This window comes from Chiroxiphia lanceolata, chromosome Z (genome assembly GCF_009829145.1).
Source record: "Chiroxiphia lanceolata isolate bChiLan1 chromosome Z, bChiLan1.pri, whole genome shotgun sequence".
Classification (NCBI taxonomy): Eukaryota; Metazoa; Chordata; class Aves; order Passeriformes; family Pipridae; genus Chiroxiphia; species Chiroxiphia lanceolata.
The window spans coordinates 74,118,554-74,136,985 of NC_045671.1; positions in this window are offsets into that span (position 1 = coordinate 74,118,554).

Sequence of the window (18,432 nt, forward strand, 5' to 3'; positions counted from 1 at the left end):
GCATGTACATGGAAATTATCTGGTTTATATTACCTTTTAACATGCTTGTTTTCTCTCCAGATGAATCAAGGACAAGTAAACTGGAACAGAGGGAAGAGTGCCACAGCTCTTGAAATTCAACCTCTCTTACCTTATACTGCTAATTTTGGGTGGAGGAAATTATGTGGCTCAATTTACAATTAGGATTCCTCCCTAATGATGCCCTTCCTCCACAGCTCTTACATAGGACATATACCTTTTCCAGAAACCTAAAAATAAAGTATATTTCATAGTCCAGCTGTGGTGTAGTTGTCACTTGGTGTGACAGACTGATCAACACAAATATAGACAACACAAAAAGACAGTGATGTTCTCTGAGCAAACACGATTGGAAGGGCAGGGCAAAGGAGCAATCTGACAAAAGGAGCAGCTGGCAAAGAGGGAATCCTTTCTACACTGCAGTTAATGTTCAGAAAATTCCTTAGTGTGTGATTACAAACATCTCTTCACAATGAGGCAATGCATATTTATGTATTGTTTTTGCATACTGATGGTCGCACATCCCATTAAAACAAAAAATATTCTGTTAATATAGGGTAAAGCTCTCTGTGTTCCAGGTAAGCTTTCAGTAAAGGCAAATCCTGTGCCATTTACTGCAAACATGAAACTAAACCTACTCAATGACAAAACATTTTAATTAATATTACCTCTTGTTTTGTCTTGCCAGATTTCAGCAAGTTTAGCTAAAAAAAACACTTTCACCCTTCAGGAATTTTGGTTGCAACCTTCATTAAGCATGGCAAGCTCCCTTAAGAGATGGAGCTAGATGTTTGTTACTGTACTGTAAGTTAACTGAAAAACACCTTTTACCTTCCAATTTACATTTTTTGAGGAGAAGAAAGGATTAAGTGTTGCCCAGAATGACAGGCTGAATGTCTTAAATACCACCGTGCAAGATTGACTATTCTGAATAAAATTAAAGGTCCATGGGAAACACATAAAATACCAGCAGCACAACACACTTTCAGTCATAACAACACCACTGCTTGGTAGATCAAGCTTTCCCAGAAGGAGATGCCCCAGTCTTTTGAAGTGTGTACCCTTTCTTTGCTTGGCACACAGAATGACCACACCAATTCACCAAATTTCCTTCATGTAAAGCGAAGGACATGCACTTATTTTCTTGGCAAAACCAGATTTAGAGAGCATTAAGGACAAGTTATGGTTTTTCCCAAGGCTCTGCTGTTCTCTGTATCACAAGGGATGACTGTGGATGGAGGGAGGATAAATGCTAGAAGGTGAAACCTCAGTTCCTATCGATTTCATGGGGCTCTGTTACTGCACTGAGTGTTGCCAGGATTTCCCCCCAGGTTTATTCATCAGCCAAAGAATCCCAAGGAGTTGGAGTGAGCTCAGCCTTAGGAGCAAGCACGTCGGTGTGCTCAGAATATCTTACCATTATTGTGAATTTAGGCAAGTCCAGCATCATAGTTACTTCTCATGTGCTCCTGCAAGCTGACCTCTTTCAACTCTGTACTTGCCCTTTTTTCTCCCACTGGCAGGAGCTCTTCTGAGGGCCAGAAGAACCACTGCCTTGTGGGATGAAACACCAGACTACCACAGGCAGGAGAGCTGTCTCCATGCCAGGCACTCCAGAAGTCCTGGGCAAGGACTGTAGCAATTTTGGTAGATGACTGGAGAGAACACAAAATAAAATTGCCATGGCACATTCCACAGAATTCTATAAACAAACAGTGCCACGAATTTCCTTCCCTTCCTCCTCTGCTATTTCGCCAGTTTACACCCTTGAATGTATAATTTATAAACACGGAAGATTTTTGTATGATGCCTAAAATAGAATAATTATAAATCAATTTTTCATTACTTGCACAGACTCTTCTTCGGCTTTTTCAGGAATTCAGACTCAAACAGGGTAACATTCACAGAAGTTGTTGGAGTGCCATCTATTGGAAATGGAGGGTACAAATGGTACAATTGGAAAAGACCTTGGTTAACCTGCATAAAATAATTATTGATTACCCAAGAATTGGTTTAACTATATCAAGTTAAAAGGCTTTAAAATGCATATAATTCATGTTCCATTCATAATTATGATTAAATTTAGATCACCATGTAACTTCAAAAAAAAATGAGCCTCTCTAGAAGCCAAACACTGGGAAGTGGTAGAGATTTATAGCCCTGGAGTATAAAATAGCAAAAGTCAGAGTGGACCCACTAAAATAACACCTGCTTAAAACCTGAATAACTTTACTAAGTTCTATAACCATAGTAGGTGTAAATAATTTCATATTAGATCCTGGTTTGCACTCAGTAGTGCAATCTTTAGGTTCACACAGTTCAGCAGTGTCTTGAACTCCAAATGTAAATCAGTAATTTTCCCTATGGAAAACATTCACCTTGGGATAAAACAGCCCCGACCTCCCATGGAAAACTCACAAATCAATCTGGGGACAAAACAACCAGTTTTCATAAAATGATCTTCAGCTGTCACTTCTGTTCGGAAGACACTCAGGCAATGGCACAAGTAACTTCTCTGTCTCCTTTGAACAGGTAAGTTTATGGGGTTTTCTTCACTGCTACAGCTACACCTTCAGGTTTTCTATGAAGTGGAGGTGTGCTGATTTACACTTAACATTGAACAAGACTGCTAAAATTTTAAGCAATTGAAAAATGTAACCCAGTTTTGAATTTTGAACTCAATCCTTGAGCTGTCTGCCCCCCTCCTTCTTTACCACCCGGGAAGCATCAGGCTGGGAGTGCCACTGCCTGAAGAGCATCATCACTGAAATCCTGACACCTCTGCTTCATCTCCTCATCCTTACTGTTGCAGCTTCTTCCTCTGTGGCTTTATGAGCTCTCACACTAACAGAAGAAAAGTGGTGCCTGGCTCTTTTCTGTCCAAACATCTCAGGCTCGGTCTCAGAATCACACTATTCCTCTTACAAGTCCTTCTGTTAATTAGCACTGACCCCTGCCCAGCTCATGGTAGCTTCTTTGACAGCTCTTTGCATGGTTATGTTTAAGAGAGCTACACCAAACACAGAGTGGGAGCTTTTGTAGACTGCTCTAGCAAAAAAACAAACCAGAACGAACTCCAGTTAATTATCCCTGTTAGCACAGAGTAGAAAAAGAAATAAAAGAGTGACATGGCACAGAAACAAAGTGAAGCAAAATATACTTGGGAGTGGGATATTTCATACATTCAGTTCTCGGAATTATTCCAGCAGCCAGACATTCCAGTCTGCTCAGTCATTCTTGGTGGTCAAAAATGTCTAACTCAAATCTTTGAGTAAGGAGTATTTTAAAATGTATATACAAAAATGACATACGGAAGTGAATTAGTAAAATACCTGCTCTTTATTTGCAGTAAAGGCCAAAAATACCTTTTCCATTCATGCTGCTTTGAACCAATTTAGATAGTTAGTGACAGGATGACTTCCTAAATCAGTTCCTGATCTGCCTCACCTTCATTTCCAGCAGGTGTCTGATACATATTTTTATTCCTTACAACCATTTCTTCTTTCCCCTTGTAGCTTAGATCAATCTATCAGCGCACAGTTTTTTATTCCTTGGTTTTCTCTCTTCCTCCAGATTCCACAGAGTGTGCTCCAGGCTTCTCTGTGGTTTATAAAAGACTCTTTCTCCTATAGCTTTCTCTTGAAACTTCAGTCATCCTCTGTTTCCTCTTGAGACATGCCCTCACATGCAGCTTCTCTCCCTTAACAAGCACGTTTTATTCTTCTGGGGACACCTTTACAACGAGAGTTTAGGGGCATCAGAAGGAACATTTGGTTCGTGCAACAGCTGCAGACCCATATCTGACAATAATGACACGTCTCCTGTGCCTGCTGTGGTACCTGCACTCACATTGCTTGCTAAGCAGGAAATGTGAGGAGAATAAAAACACTTACAACAAAATCTGCAGTGAAATCACCAGGCCTGTTTCAGGTTTTGTGACACGTTTCCAAAGAAAAAGGACTATGCCACAATCATTTTAGGTGAGAACTAGTAGGGATGAGCACAGCAGCAATTCTCCAGCATTGACAAAAGTCTTGCAGGACTTATCTGTGACCAGATTTTCGTGAATGCAGGTCCTAGGCTCATCCTAGCCTTGTGTTGCCTTCCAACTGATTTTTTTTCTTTTTTGGCAAATCTAGTGGTAGTGGAAAATGACCCTGGGCTGGCTCTCCTATTTAGTGTCTTTCAGACTGCTGGTCAAGACCCAGCCATGAAGTTATACTGTTCTAAATCTTCATATACTTGTAGCTCAATTTTTGTAAAATTCTAAAAACTTTGGTAGGGGAACGGAAAAGTAGTCTGCTGATTCTCTTTTTGCTGGAGAGTGTGAAATGTAAGTTAGGCCAAGCTAATCCCTGTGTTGTTTAGATACCAGGACTCACTCAAATAGGAAAAGAAAATTGAACATTTTAAATTTTATCCATAGCCTGAAGAAAATACAGATTCAACATAATCTTCAATTGTATCCCAATCTAAGTGTATTCCAATCACCTCCTACAATTTTCTCAGAAGATTTTCTGAACGCGTTTTGGAGAAGTACAGAAACAGTTCAGTTGTGCCTTCCAGCTAAAAACAGCAAAGGTAGATTTAGGAGTTCTATTGGCCAGGTTGTCTGTCCACAAGAACTATGGGCAGGTGACATGGCAGTTTCTGTGCAGATAGAAATTAGATAAACAGACATGTTTTTCATAAGCAATTAACGTAGATGGATGAAAATAATAAATAAGTTTGTAAACATCTTTACTCTCACTTACCTAAAAAAAAAACAAAACAAAACAACAAAAAACCCCAAACACATGCACACAAAAAACCCCACAACAAACAAACAAACAAAAAAAATCAAATAAACAAAAAACAAGTAAAAAAATTAATATGAGACCTAAAGGCCTCTTCAGTCATTTGAGGGTACCACTGATCAAAAGGAAAAAGGGGTTCACCACTCTTGGAGTTGTTGCAGAAAATGGCCCTTCATGAAGGGAGTTTTGCTTTATATAGGGTTGGGGTAGAAGCAGCTGGAGGGAGAGGAGGAACCAGGGAGAAGTAGGCAATTAACAACCACAAAAGGTGATACAGGGGTTGGCACTGCCCATATAGGGAAAATCATGGCCATAAAAGGAATTGCTGCAATGCAGCAAGCAGGAGCCAATCAGTGAAAGGAATTAAGGGGTACATACAACCAAGGGAAATCTCATAAAAACTGTTTTAGAATACAATTGAGGGTAAAATACCATAAACTCTTGAACATAACAGTAAAAACCCAGCCTCCATCTCCTTTGGGTCAGCACTACAACACACCCTCCCAGCTCTCCCTTCACATGGGTTTAACCCATCAGACTGTCGGGGTTGGAAAGTCGTGAATTGTTGGGAAATTGTGAATTCTATGTTTTATTCATTACCTCAAGTATCATGCATTATTTCTCACGTATGTAACCCCTGTTTTCCTGTTGGTCATTATTTGGTGCATTGCACCAGTTGTCCACAGATAGTTATGTTTCTCCTTTATAATTATATATTTAAATTATATTATATTTATATAATATAAATATATAATATATAATATATATAATATATAACATATTATATATATTGTATATATTATTTTATATTTGTTATATATAATATATATTATATAATATATATTATATATATAATAGACATACATATTATATATTATATATATTATATAATATATTATATAATATAAATATTTCTATAATACAAATATTACATTTATATAATATAATTATATTATATATATTGTATTATAAATTATAATTATAATTTGCATGTTCCGCCTTAACTCCACCTAATGTTCCAGCACCTTCCCTACCCTATCTAAGGTGAGAGCCATTTTGCGTTCAGTTCAGTTCCCTTTTGCCCCTATCCTTCAATCCTCTTCCCTTGAACAATAAAACCTTCTAGCTACTTTAACCCAAAAAATATTCAGGACTTACCTTTTTTCACATTAGACAGAACAACTTCTAGTGCCTGCAGTAATGTTCCACAGAGGACAGCAGTTCCTCTAGGAATGACCACTCCTCTGTCCAAAGTGAGGATTCAGATCTGTGAGAAACCTCTTGAAAAAGAAGAGTTGCAGAATTAAACAGCGTCGTGGTGAGGGGAGCTTAAAACACACCATCATTTTGTGAAAGAAAACAATTTACGTGAGGAAAATACTACATGATGACAAACAGCTTTCTTTGAAATGTATCCAAAAGTAGAAAATAATTAACTAATAATATTAACACATGCATTGCAGTAGAGAACACTGGAGGACTGAGAAACAGAAATTTTAAAGCCTCTTGGGAAAAAATTACCAGGCAGCTTGTTCACAATTTTCAACAGAGAGGATTTTTATCAGTATGAGGTGTGAGTTTTCTCTTTGCAGTGCTGAAAATGCTGTATGTCTATATTATCGGCTCTCATGTTTCAAAAAATATCATTTTGATCTTATTTCCTACTGGAAGATTTATGAAGACAGACATTTCAATGCATAGCATGACACTGATGCACAGCTGGGAAAGGAACCCAGGCAAATTAATTGATAATGCAGCTCTTTATGCATCCTGTGGGAGCTGTATCATAAAGGAGGCTACCAGGAGGTGTTTACAAATAAAATAGAAACTGGGAGATGATTTTCAGAACTGGACTATTCTCTACTGATCAGATTTTACAAAACAAAGAGTTTACGTGAAGGCATTAGTGTTAACAGGTTGCTAGTTCGTTGGTGTAATAGCTCATGTACACCTATTTACATAGGGTTGGTGTTTTTTACTGTTGTGGCTCTGTGAAATATATACGCAGAAAGCAGCAGACACAATTTACACATTTGCCTTTTTTATTATTTTTTCTATTGCAAATTATATTGTTATCTTAGAAAAGGTACCTATTATGTCTGCTGAAAAGGACACTCGCTCCCAATGCACACTCCCCTTCGTCACTATAGTAACCAGGCTGTTAATCTGCATCTGAAACATTTTTGTCTGACTCCCACCTCTTATTTCTTTAGGTGCCCAATAATACACTGGATCTGGACTTCTCTCTTGAACACAATCTGAGCATTTATACGCAGCTACAGAACGGAGGTTGATCTGCTAAACCTCAGCCTTTGTTATAAATCCAAATCATGTTTTATTCCAAAGCACTTGATTTCCAATAATTTTTACAACTATAATATGTTCATGTAATATGCATTACACTTACTTTTTCCTTTTCAAATATTATCTTTCGTCTTGTATTTGTACTAGGCATGGAGTTCAGATTTGTAAAGTTTTTTTTGGAAATGGAGTACAGATTATAGTTTCCTCTACTTCTACTATAGTTAACAAGGTGCTCTCCTCTGGGCTGCAAAAAATGTAGAGGGTAGTTTAAAGCACATGTGCATGAATAATCTAAGATTTACCAAAACAAGATTAATAACAATACGTCCAGTATTGACTTACGGAATTTTAAAAATAGCACTTTTTGACCCCAAGTTGGGTTCAGCACAACAAGAGCACAAATTTTTTCACATGTACAGCAATGGTGATGAAATGTGAAAAACAGACATTTGTCTCAGTAGGCTAGAGACAGTACATGAACATCAGAAACAGAAAAGGTATGATGTAAGCAATTTTGGCATGAAGGACTGGGATTTTTCAGCCAGATAAAGTAAAAAGGAGTTGACCAAAGGCTGACACATGGGTTGGAGAGCTGGTTGTATCTCTTCTGTACCCTTTGCTGTACCTCTTTTGTATTTGACTCTCTTCTTTTGTACTTTAAAATTAAAAAAAAATAAAAAAAAATCCCAGCAGTTAGGCAAAAGGTAGATAAAATGCACATATCTGTCTTTAATTAAATAATTCATTGAACAGTAAAAGCACAGCTTGTCAGCCCTGCCTCAAAGATGGGATGGTTAAGTGTTCAGGCTGACTCCTCACTAATGGCCAGGCTCAAGTACAATTTGTGCTTGGGGTATCTTTTCTCTGACAGAAATCTTACTACATCATGACATGACATGCCTATCCCTTTTTCTAAACCTTTAGCAGGAGGACTGCGTTTTTATTTCCCTCGGACTAGAAAAATTCAATCATTTAACTCATCTTTGTCACATGAGATCCATGCACAGGTAGTAAAGAGTGGTGGAGGGAGCTTGGGTGATATCTTGAGTAAAGAAGAGTCATCAGATCAAACAGGTGGATGAGCCTGTCTAGGCACTTGTCAGGCCACACCTGAAATAATTCATCCTGTTTTGCAGCTCAAGAAGAACACTGAAGGGCTGGAGAAGGTCCAACAGAGATCCACCACATTGATCAGAGGGCTGGTGAACAGTGACACACAAAAAAAGGTGCTGAAGAAGGGGATTTGCTCAGCCTAGAGAAGGAAGAGCCATCAAAGATCCCAGGACAGTATTCCAATAGCTAGAGGGCAGATGGAGAGGAGGTGAAGGCATTCCCTGCACACAGATGCAGAGGTGCCAGAAGATACAAGATACACAAGTTGCTTCTGGGGAAATTCCATCTGGATATAGGGAAAAAAAACCTTCACAGTGAAGACACAGTCCTGGGCAACCTGTTTGAGCAAGGGGGGTGGATTGGATGACCTCCAGAGATCCCATCTCATCTTAATCAGTCTTTGATTTTATGTCAACTAAATGATTGAAGGGGTTAAATGTCCCTTGCTGGGGAGACTCAGTTGGACACAGCCCTGGAAAACCTAATCCAAGGCCTTGTTCCCAACAGAAAGTTGGACAAGGTGATATATACAGGTTCCTTTCAATGTAAACTTTTCTGTGATTTCTATACTATGGAATTCAACACATTTATTTATTTATTTATTTATTTATTTATTTGCTTATTTATTTATTTGTGTTTTTAATTTGTTCGCAACCAGGTTAGACCAAAAAAGAAACTATCATCAAGAATTGTTATTACTTTGAAGCAGAAAATCTCAGGGACAAAAAGCACAATGAATCAGTGGGTTTGGATCTGTTCAGGTATATTACTCCTCCTTAGTTCACAGATCCACAGATCTGTGTCTAGTGAGCTGCTACCCTGGCTCACTATAGTCCAGAGTTTTCAAGGCTCCTTTTTCTGCTGTGGGCCAGACACCAAACCAGATAGTGGGCTGCAGCCAGGCCAAAGTCTGGTCAGAGGAGAAATAGGAGTATCAGTTATGTTCAAACTATAACTTTGCATTGAAAAACTTAGTTATATTCAGTATGTTTTTTAACCACTTTAAGTGCCACCAGAAGTGTGAAAAATAGTATCTACCTACTCAGACTTTCAGAGCTATAAAGACTACAACCTTTCCCAAAAAGGCATGTGTTTCTTCTGTGAAAAACTCTGTTTATACTGATTGCTACAGAGGGCAAAAATTATTCCAGTGGTGCTGCTGACTGAAGAGTGAGCATCCTCATTGCTCTCTAGGAGTTTTAAAAGGATGCTAGGATAGGACTGCCTGCCCTGTTAAATTGTTTAGAATGCAATATAATTACCTTTGGGCAAAAACAATCACAAGCAGAATTGACTACATTTTTGGAAATTATTACAGTCTCTACCTTTTTAAATAGCATTTATCAGTGCACATCTTTCCTTCACCTCGAGGCTTTTCCCAGTAAGAAATACCCTTTTCTAGCGCAAAGTTGCCAACTTCCAGTACTTCCATTACTCAACTATTAGTGAGGTACTTGCTTCTCCTCTTTGACTGACCCTGAACTCAGTGTTGAACCCTTTCCCACATAGTTACATACTTTCCTTCCTGTGATGTCTAGTTCCACACATGCTATTTCTCTTAGATTGCAAGTTTCCAGTCTGAGGAATACTCATAAGAAGTCACAGTTCTGACACGATTTAGCATAAGGAGCTCAAAAATAGTTATGGTGCAGCCCAGGCAGCTTATTTTCTCTCTCCTTTCTGCTAATACATCCACTCTCATTTATGTTGTTGCTTCCATAATTTGGCTATTCATCACACTTCCTGCTAAGTTTTCCAGACTAAAGGTAAACCCACATTAAACATTATTTGCTGCAAATACTAACAGCTTGAAATACACCACCGATGTACACAGCTTGCTCCATCATTCTGAGTGTGCCATCCATCAAGCTATCTACCTGCAATGGTGAGTATATTAAATCACTTGAAGCTCCATTTGCATGATCATCTTTCCAAACACTCTTGCTGTGGTGCTGACTCAGGCACTTTAAAAGACTCTCTCAAAATTACTGTTCAAAAAAAAAAAAAAAAAAAGAGAGCATTGTCTCACTGAGTGTGCAGGAAATTAAATGTGTTAGCACTTACCCATTTCAAATTAGATTCAACACATAACTGTCTAATGTGAGAACACCTAGCTGCAGTTTATATTTGTCTCTTCAGTAAGCTTTTTAATCAAAAGTAATTTAGAGCTCAGCATATCGAAAAGCCTTTCATTAGCCATCGATGCAGCTCGATTTATTCATACGCTGTGCAACATATGTTGCTGATGCTGTCACCTACCTCATCTCCAGCTTTAAATAAGTGTTTCAGTTTGGGGTTGATACTTATGCAAAGACCTCATTTGCAGTTTTGCATCATGCAAGGTAGGAATGTTTGGTGTGCTCAAGGTGTTTAGTTCGCATCAGTGGCTGAATTGCAGAACTAGTCACAGGATACCAGGGGGCAGTTTGGAGGGGGGTTTTCTGTTTTCATAGGTCATATTGGGTTTTGATCTTCTGAAAGTAGTTTCAGGGCACCATATTCACTTGCACAATTTTCACCTCTCTGTAGAACTCAGATGTAGCTAGAACATTTCAAGCACGCAACAACCAAGGTCACAAGGCCTTTATTTTGAATGAGGCATCTATCCTGATAATACATTTCATTGCACAATCCTGACCTACCCTAAGTGAAAGCAAAGCTCAGTTACTTTGCAGACATGACTGCAGAAAGTGGTTCAATGCCTCCATCCACCAGTGCGTCATCAAATTACATCACATCAGAGATGTATACAAAGCACAGAGGGACTGCCAAGAATCCTGTTCAGTTTGGCATTATAAAAACACAGAATGGTTTGGATTGGAAGGGACCTTAGAGATCATCTAGTTCCAAGCCCCCTGCCACAGGCAGGGACACCTTCCACTAGACCAGGTTGTTCAAAGCCACACTCCAACCTGACCTTGCACACTTTGGGAACGGAGCAGCCATGACTTCTCTGGGCAACCTCTTCCACTGCCTCACCACCCGCACAGGAAAAATGTCTTCCTAATAGCTAATTCAAACCTGCCGTTTTTTAGTTTAAAGCTGTTAAGGAAACACCTGACCATTTGAGAGGCAATTCGAAGTCACACTCCCACCACTAGAGACTTTAACTTGCGGGACCAAAGCCCCTTTGCCACAGGGGGCTCCCGTGACCCAAGGGGTGCCCAGCTGGACTCCCTGCACACCCCACTCTTGCACAGTCAGACCAGGTTTCCTGGCCAGTCTGACCCTAGGCTTCCCATGGCAGGGTCTCAGGTGTCTCGTTCCATAAAGTCATTTGTTCAGGGCACAGCAGCACAGAAACAGCCCAAGCTGGTGCCTCCCAGGAGGGACCCTGAACAAAGGAACCCTGGGCTGTTATAAACTCACAGTCTGAGTGTGCAAAAGTCTCAGATCTTTCTCTTGAGTTCAGGGCTCCAGCTGCGTCACTGAGTGTTGAGTCACCTGACTGGGCCACAGGTCCCCCTGCCCTTTATTATGCAAAGGGGCTGCATTTCATAGAATCATAGAATCAGCTGGGTTGGAAGGGACCCCCGAGACCATCAAGTCCAACCCTTGATCCACTATCACTGTGGTTCCCAGCCCATGACACTGATGCCACATCCAGTCTCAGCTTAAAAACCTCCAGGGATGGAGAATCAACCACTTCCCTTGGGCAACCCATTCCAATGCCTGATTACCCTGTCTGGAAAGAAATTCTTCCTAATATCCAACCTAACCCTCCCTGTCCTAGTTAGAACAGCTGGGACCGATTCATCACTGGATGGGTGTAGCCCAAAACTGTGTATTCTATAGCCTTCCATGCCATTTCCCAGAAACTGTTGTCAGTAGAGGCCTGCGAGGTGGGGGGGATGTTCCTGTCCTCATGCCCTTTTATGGAATTCCCCGCTCTGGGGGAGGGACTGAACATTCCTACCTGAGCTGGAGAATATATAAACCTGGAGTTTCGGAACCTTTCAACCAGTCGTGGGATCCAGAGGAGGACTGCAGCTCACCGCTCTCAGCCAGACTGAGACCACCACCCTCAACTGGACTGCAATCACCACCGTTGGCCGGACTGCAGCAGCTCTCCCACCAGCAGGTTTTTCCCCTCTCCCTTTACTTTGGACTCAGAGGAGGGGGGGGCCAGGGAGCACCGCTTTGTTTGTGCCCTGGGGTGCTGGGTTGTACATTTGGGTTTTGCGGGTTGAGACCAATTGTTTGTCTGTGTGGCTGTGCTTGTTGTATTATTTTATTAAATTGTTATTCTGACTTATAATCTCTCTTTTGAGTTGAGTTCATTTCCCCTGCTGGTTAACTTTTAAACCAGCACACTCCCCTGGCACAGCTGAAGACCCAGCCCTCTTGTCTTGCTGAGAGTTGCCTGGGAAAAGAGACCAACCCCCCCCTGGCTCCCCCCTCCTGTCAGGGAGTTGCAGAGAGTGAGGAGGTCTCCCCTGAGCCTCCTCTTCTCCAGGCTGAGCCCCCCCAACTCCCTCAGCCTCTCCTCACAGCACTTGTGCTCCAGTCCCTTCCCCAGCCTCGTTGCTCTCCTCTGGACCTGCTCCAGGACCTCAATATCCTTCCTGAGGACCTCAATATCCTTCCTGAAGGATATTTCACACTCTTTATCTCAGTTGGCCTTACTATAGGAAAACAGTTCACCATGCCTGGTAAGAACTGTTCAGATGCTCCAGTGGTGAAAATTAGCAGGCTTTTGTCAATTCAGGAGAGCAGGAGGGTAAAAAGAGAGACAACCAGCCCACCAGCATACAACAGATAAACACCCATCTCCCAAAATGTTTACATCATTGCTAAAATACACATAATTTCATGCGTGGTAGAAGATAGTTTGGCCTCATTTCCACAGTACTGAGTTTGTGTGTCCTCAAAAGTTTAGGGTGAAGAACAGAAACTGAATTTTTTTACTCTACCATGACGGTTGAAAACTGCTTTTACACATTTTTGCCGTGTGCCCATATCTCAGTCTGTTTCTGCCAGTCTCTTTCCCTTTGACAATATTTGAACTTTATGTTCCATTTCAGCCAAATAAGACAAAGGGGTCTCAAAGGAAGTTTCTTGGAAATAGGCAGGCAACAGAAGGAGAGAGACAGTATTAGTGGCCCAAAGATGGAGAGGGTAAAGCATGCTTTCTGACATTATTAATCACCTGAGATACTCCCAGAAAGAGAAACTTGGCGTTTCTCAGCAGTCTTTGAATATTCCAATTGCCAGCCAAGATTAGATAGGAGCTCATACCTATTAGACCCCATAAGGCACAGTCATCCACTGGGAATCAGGTCTTAATAACATTGTAGTTCCCGGAGGAACTGTTTTTCTCTCCCTCTTCCTTCACTGTTTCACAAATGAGCTTCATTTTTTGTGTGTCTGTGATGAACTGTTAAAAATCTGCTGAAACAGTCTCTCCCTCAGCACCAGGCTGGTTCCACTTTGCTGTAGCCTCTGAGCCCTCCTGCTCCCCCCTGTCACTGTACCAGCCCCTGGGACCAACAGCCTCCACTTATCCACTGCTTCATGTAAAGAAGGAAGGCACCAGGGCCCAGCAGTAATAAAGGAGCAAGGATTACCTTCTGTGCAGGCTGAAAAGGGAGCTAGTCCTGCCTTTCATCACCAGGGAAGTGTTCTCTGCCTATTTTTTGGGGCAGGAGAACTTCCCTTCCTGCTCACCCCTCTGCCCCACAGACATCCCTAATCTGTAGGCAACTGACTGGTGGTTTACAATTTATGTGTGGGAGTCAGGATGCTTTTAAAGGAATCTTCTACTAAGTGACAGCCAAGTAGAGAAAATGATACAAAGACAGGCACAAGTAACTTGCAATCATTCCATCTCTAAAAAAGGGTACTATTTGTATTATGAATGGACATAACTACTTGCATTTGCTATACAGTCATCTTTCTCAATAAAATAATACTGTGTAAGCAAAGATAAATTTATGGTATGGAATGGGTCAGGGAAAGAAAATATACATTTTACCAAAAAAAAAAAAATCCTATTTTTGCAGATTAATCTAGCAATACTAAAACAACACACGGTGGTTTTTAATTTAGCAAAATAATCAAGAGTATTTAATTAAATCGAGGTTTTGTCATACAGAACATTTGAATATTTTATTCCACCAGCAAAATCTGCTGATGCATTTGGGAGGTCTCCGTCTCTAAAGCAGACAGACACAGAACCTGGGTACACATTGCCATCCTGTGGAGCCTCCCTGACAGCGCATGCTGCACACACCTAAAGGCTTGCTTTACTCTGGAACCCCTCTGCTTGGAGCTGCTATTGATGTTTAATATAAAAAAAACTTTTCTAAGTCACACAAGCAACGGAGAGCCTCACACACAGGCTGTGCTGCTGCCAGATATAATTTTACAGTCCAGGGCTGCCGAATCTCCATTGGGATATCTTAATAGCAAAGACAAAAAAACCTTTCACCCTTAAAGCACTGCTTCAAATCAGAAGTAAAACAAATAAATACACTTGTCTATTCCATTTTACGAGAAATACATAACTGTTAAAGTGCTCTATTTCACATTTAAGACCACGCTGGACAGGTAAGGTGACTGAACATTTATTGTGTATTTTTTAAGGCAGATTTGAAGAAAAGTGGGCCAATGGGGAAAAGTTTGAAGCTCTCCTACTTAAGAATTGGCAATTTTTTACACACAGACATTGTGCAGTTTTGTCAGCTTGGCGAGCTTCCAAATGTGAAATTTCTTTCAGAAACTGAGATATTTATCAACAAGCTCAGATGAGTCACAGAGTTCTTTGTGGAGTGATTAATGAATACCAAATAAAGCAAGCCACAGAAGGATGAGTCATATCACCATAATACTGAGGAAATAAAAAATCTGGCCCTTCTGGTTTTCACTCCTTTCGTGGCCTTTTCTTTGCTTGGTCCCTGTTTATTCTCATCATTCAGAGAAGTTTCCAGCCAATGCACTTCAACTTTAGTTTCTTTAATTGATTTCTTTCTGTAGAGCTGATTCACAGATGAAGGAATTTTTGTCCACCTGATATGGGTATTAAACAACGCCCAAGCTGCAAATTCACTATTTTTTTTTTCTCCTGAGTCAACTAGTGTTAAAGGCTAAAGAGTTTTGCTATGAAGCAACAAAGTCCAGTACCCTTTCCAGCAATGTTACTACTTAAGAAGAATCAGAGTCATAAACAGAGATGCCAGAAGTACACGCTAGTAAGTTACGTGTACTTGATAAATCAAATATATTTAAATTTCAGCAAACTTCTAGACAAAACTACACCTACTGATGGTAATTCCATACAGAGCAACTACATCTTGCATCTCACACTTTTATCAATTTAATGACTTTCATTCAACTTTTTATTACAGTGTTTTTTCCTTAACCTTTGCCCCAAGGAGGGAGCCATATAATTTTTTTTCCTCGTGTACCTTCTTAAAGATAATCATTGCTACCAAGAAGGATGGGCCCAGTGAAATTAGGAAAAAAATGTTCAGAATTCCAGTCACAGGTTGGGTTAGCAGAGAGGGGAAAACAAACAGTCAACAACCTATGCCATGAACTGAGCAATTTTGTTACCAGCATCATTGAAAGAATAAATACACTGTCACATAATGTCAGTGATTCAGAATGAAGTGTTATAAATGTCAATTCTTATAAACTGTGGTGGTAGAGGTTAGAAAAATATCTTAGGGTTTTTTTCCGATCACTGCATAAAGGTGATTCAATATATTCCCCTAATTCCGAAAGTTGTAACTAAAAATAAAAAATCTTTGTCATATTCACAAAGCACCTGTTGCAAACATCATATATTATACTTACACAGTGAACTAGTTACTGGTGAGCTGGCAGAGAAGTTTTCTCCATATATACAGACAGTTCAGAAATGTTCCTGTATGTCCAACATATGGGAACAAACGAAAATCATTTGTCCCAGTAACATTCTTGTGCACCTCAGTTCCCTTTGAATACAACTCAACATAAAGTTAACCCTGAGACTTCCACATCTTCAGGAACAATCATATCAATGCTGTGTGACATAAACTAAGCAAATTAGAAAAGAGCAACCAGAACCACGCAAATTGGGATAAATAAAAGCCAAAATCAATTTATCAGGCTGCCTGTCACATGCCTGTCTGCAGTGGTGTGTTCTGCCACCTGAGAGCTGGGTTTGGTTTTAGCACTCACCAAGAAGCACAGCAGAACATGCACAGTGAGATGTGATTTTGCAGTTTCTAAGATGAAGTACATCAATACAAAACCAGGAAAAATCTTTACCCAGACACTCATCACCACAGCCAAGAGAATCCAAGAGGAGCTAAGGCTTGGACATAGAGAGCAAGAGAAGCTCTTGAAGGGAATAGGTGCACACAGAAGATAGGGACCAGGAGGCTCTGCAGGAAGATCCTGTTGGAAAGCAGAGGAGGTTGGCATTCACTTCCTTTAATCTTTCATTTCTTCCCAAAGACAGTCTCAGGTGTGTCTGTTGAAAAACAGCAAATTGAATTGAGACTGTGGGCCTGTAATGTCATCAAGCACAGACCATCAACCGACCACGGAGGCCAAAAACAGCGGGCCCCTCATCTGCCTTCCACAACATTGGTGTAAAGAGAGTACCTCTGTTTTTAAAAGAATGCAATTTACCCAGGTTTTGAACAGTGTAACCGAGGGCAGATTCAGCCCAGCTCGCTCAGTGGCCACCAGGGCTCACAATACACATGCAACAATGCCCAGATGTGCAGTGAAGCTGGAAAAAACATGCCCCGCCTTTTTTATAAAGTGTGTACAGTGAATATTAAACAACCTCCTGAAGTTCACTTGCCTAGAATCAGCACTGCAATCCCTATTATACACTGCACTATGTGGAATGCTAATGACTATTTATACTAATTCAGAGTGGATGTGTAAAGAGCTAGGGCAGTGACAAGGATACAGTGTATTATAAGTGCAAATTGTGCTGTACCTTTATATATATTCCTTTTCTTTCTTTTTTATTTCAAGCAGATTTTTTTGTAAAAATTTGGCTGTTTGAGACAGCCTTGGAGGACAGAAAATGAGGGTTTCACATCAAAATAGTTAATATACTTGCAATCTAATTTTGATTTAGGAAAAAGGAAAAGCTGCCATGTACTAGAATACCATGTCAAAGGCTGGGGAGATCGACTGAATCATAAAGAAAATGGATAGGAAGTTTCATTAAAAGTGTGTTATATAGAAATTCCCCGTAAGCCACAATGCTTTGCAACCTCATACCTGCATTCTAAATATATTTGCATCAGATTTCAAAGAACTACAGTACCAAAGTATTAGGAAGCCTTAGCCAGGCAACAGCAAGCAAGTGATGTGACAGCCAATTATTTATGTAACTAGAAAGACTGTATACACAAAGACATACAATCCACATTAGCATATCTCACTTTTTCCTTCTATATTCTGAAAAATACCACAGCTAATACATTAATCAGCAGTAGAGTCTGAGGACTTCATTTTCTGCAGTTCACTACAGCTTCCACTTATTAACTCAAAAATGGGCTAGTGTCTTTTTTAATTGCTTTTTTTGTGAGGCTTTTTGGAGGGTTTTCTTTTTTTTCTCTGGTAGGGTTTCTTGTGGCTTGAAAGAACCAGCATTCAGACAATACTTGTCTCAAGCTGTGGCAAACCACAGTTAATAGGGTCTACTCCATTCTGGTTTTATGCCTCTCTTCTCTCAGAGGGGGATTCCCCAAATCACCACTTCAGTAAATCCCAGTCTAAAATTAACTCATTATTGGATAAATATATCTCCTGAGGAATGTTGCCTTGAAGAGGCAGTCATAACCTAAATTTTTTTGTTGTTGTTGCAGAGGGAACTTGCACAAAACTGAAATGAACTGTGAATTCTCTGGTACAAAAACATGAGCACCTGACAACAACTGAGTATCCAGAAGAACCTGCCTGTTTTCAAAGTAACTTCTGCTCTGCCTGAAGAAGCAGCAAGGACTTCCAGAAGCTGCAATACTTTCCAAGAAAAATGAAAACTGCTAAACTTGAGGACAGACCTAAATTTTGGATACTCTAAAATATCCTGACACCCTGTTATTAGATATGACTCTATGCTTTAATCTGAGATACATTAAATACAGCACACTGTGTTTCCACAGAGCAAGTCCTTGGCTAGAAATGGGTACGAATTTCTACATCACATTCTCCTCTTGGCTGATCAGACCCATTCCTTACTTTCTTCTTC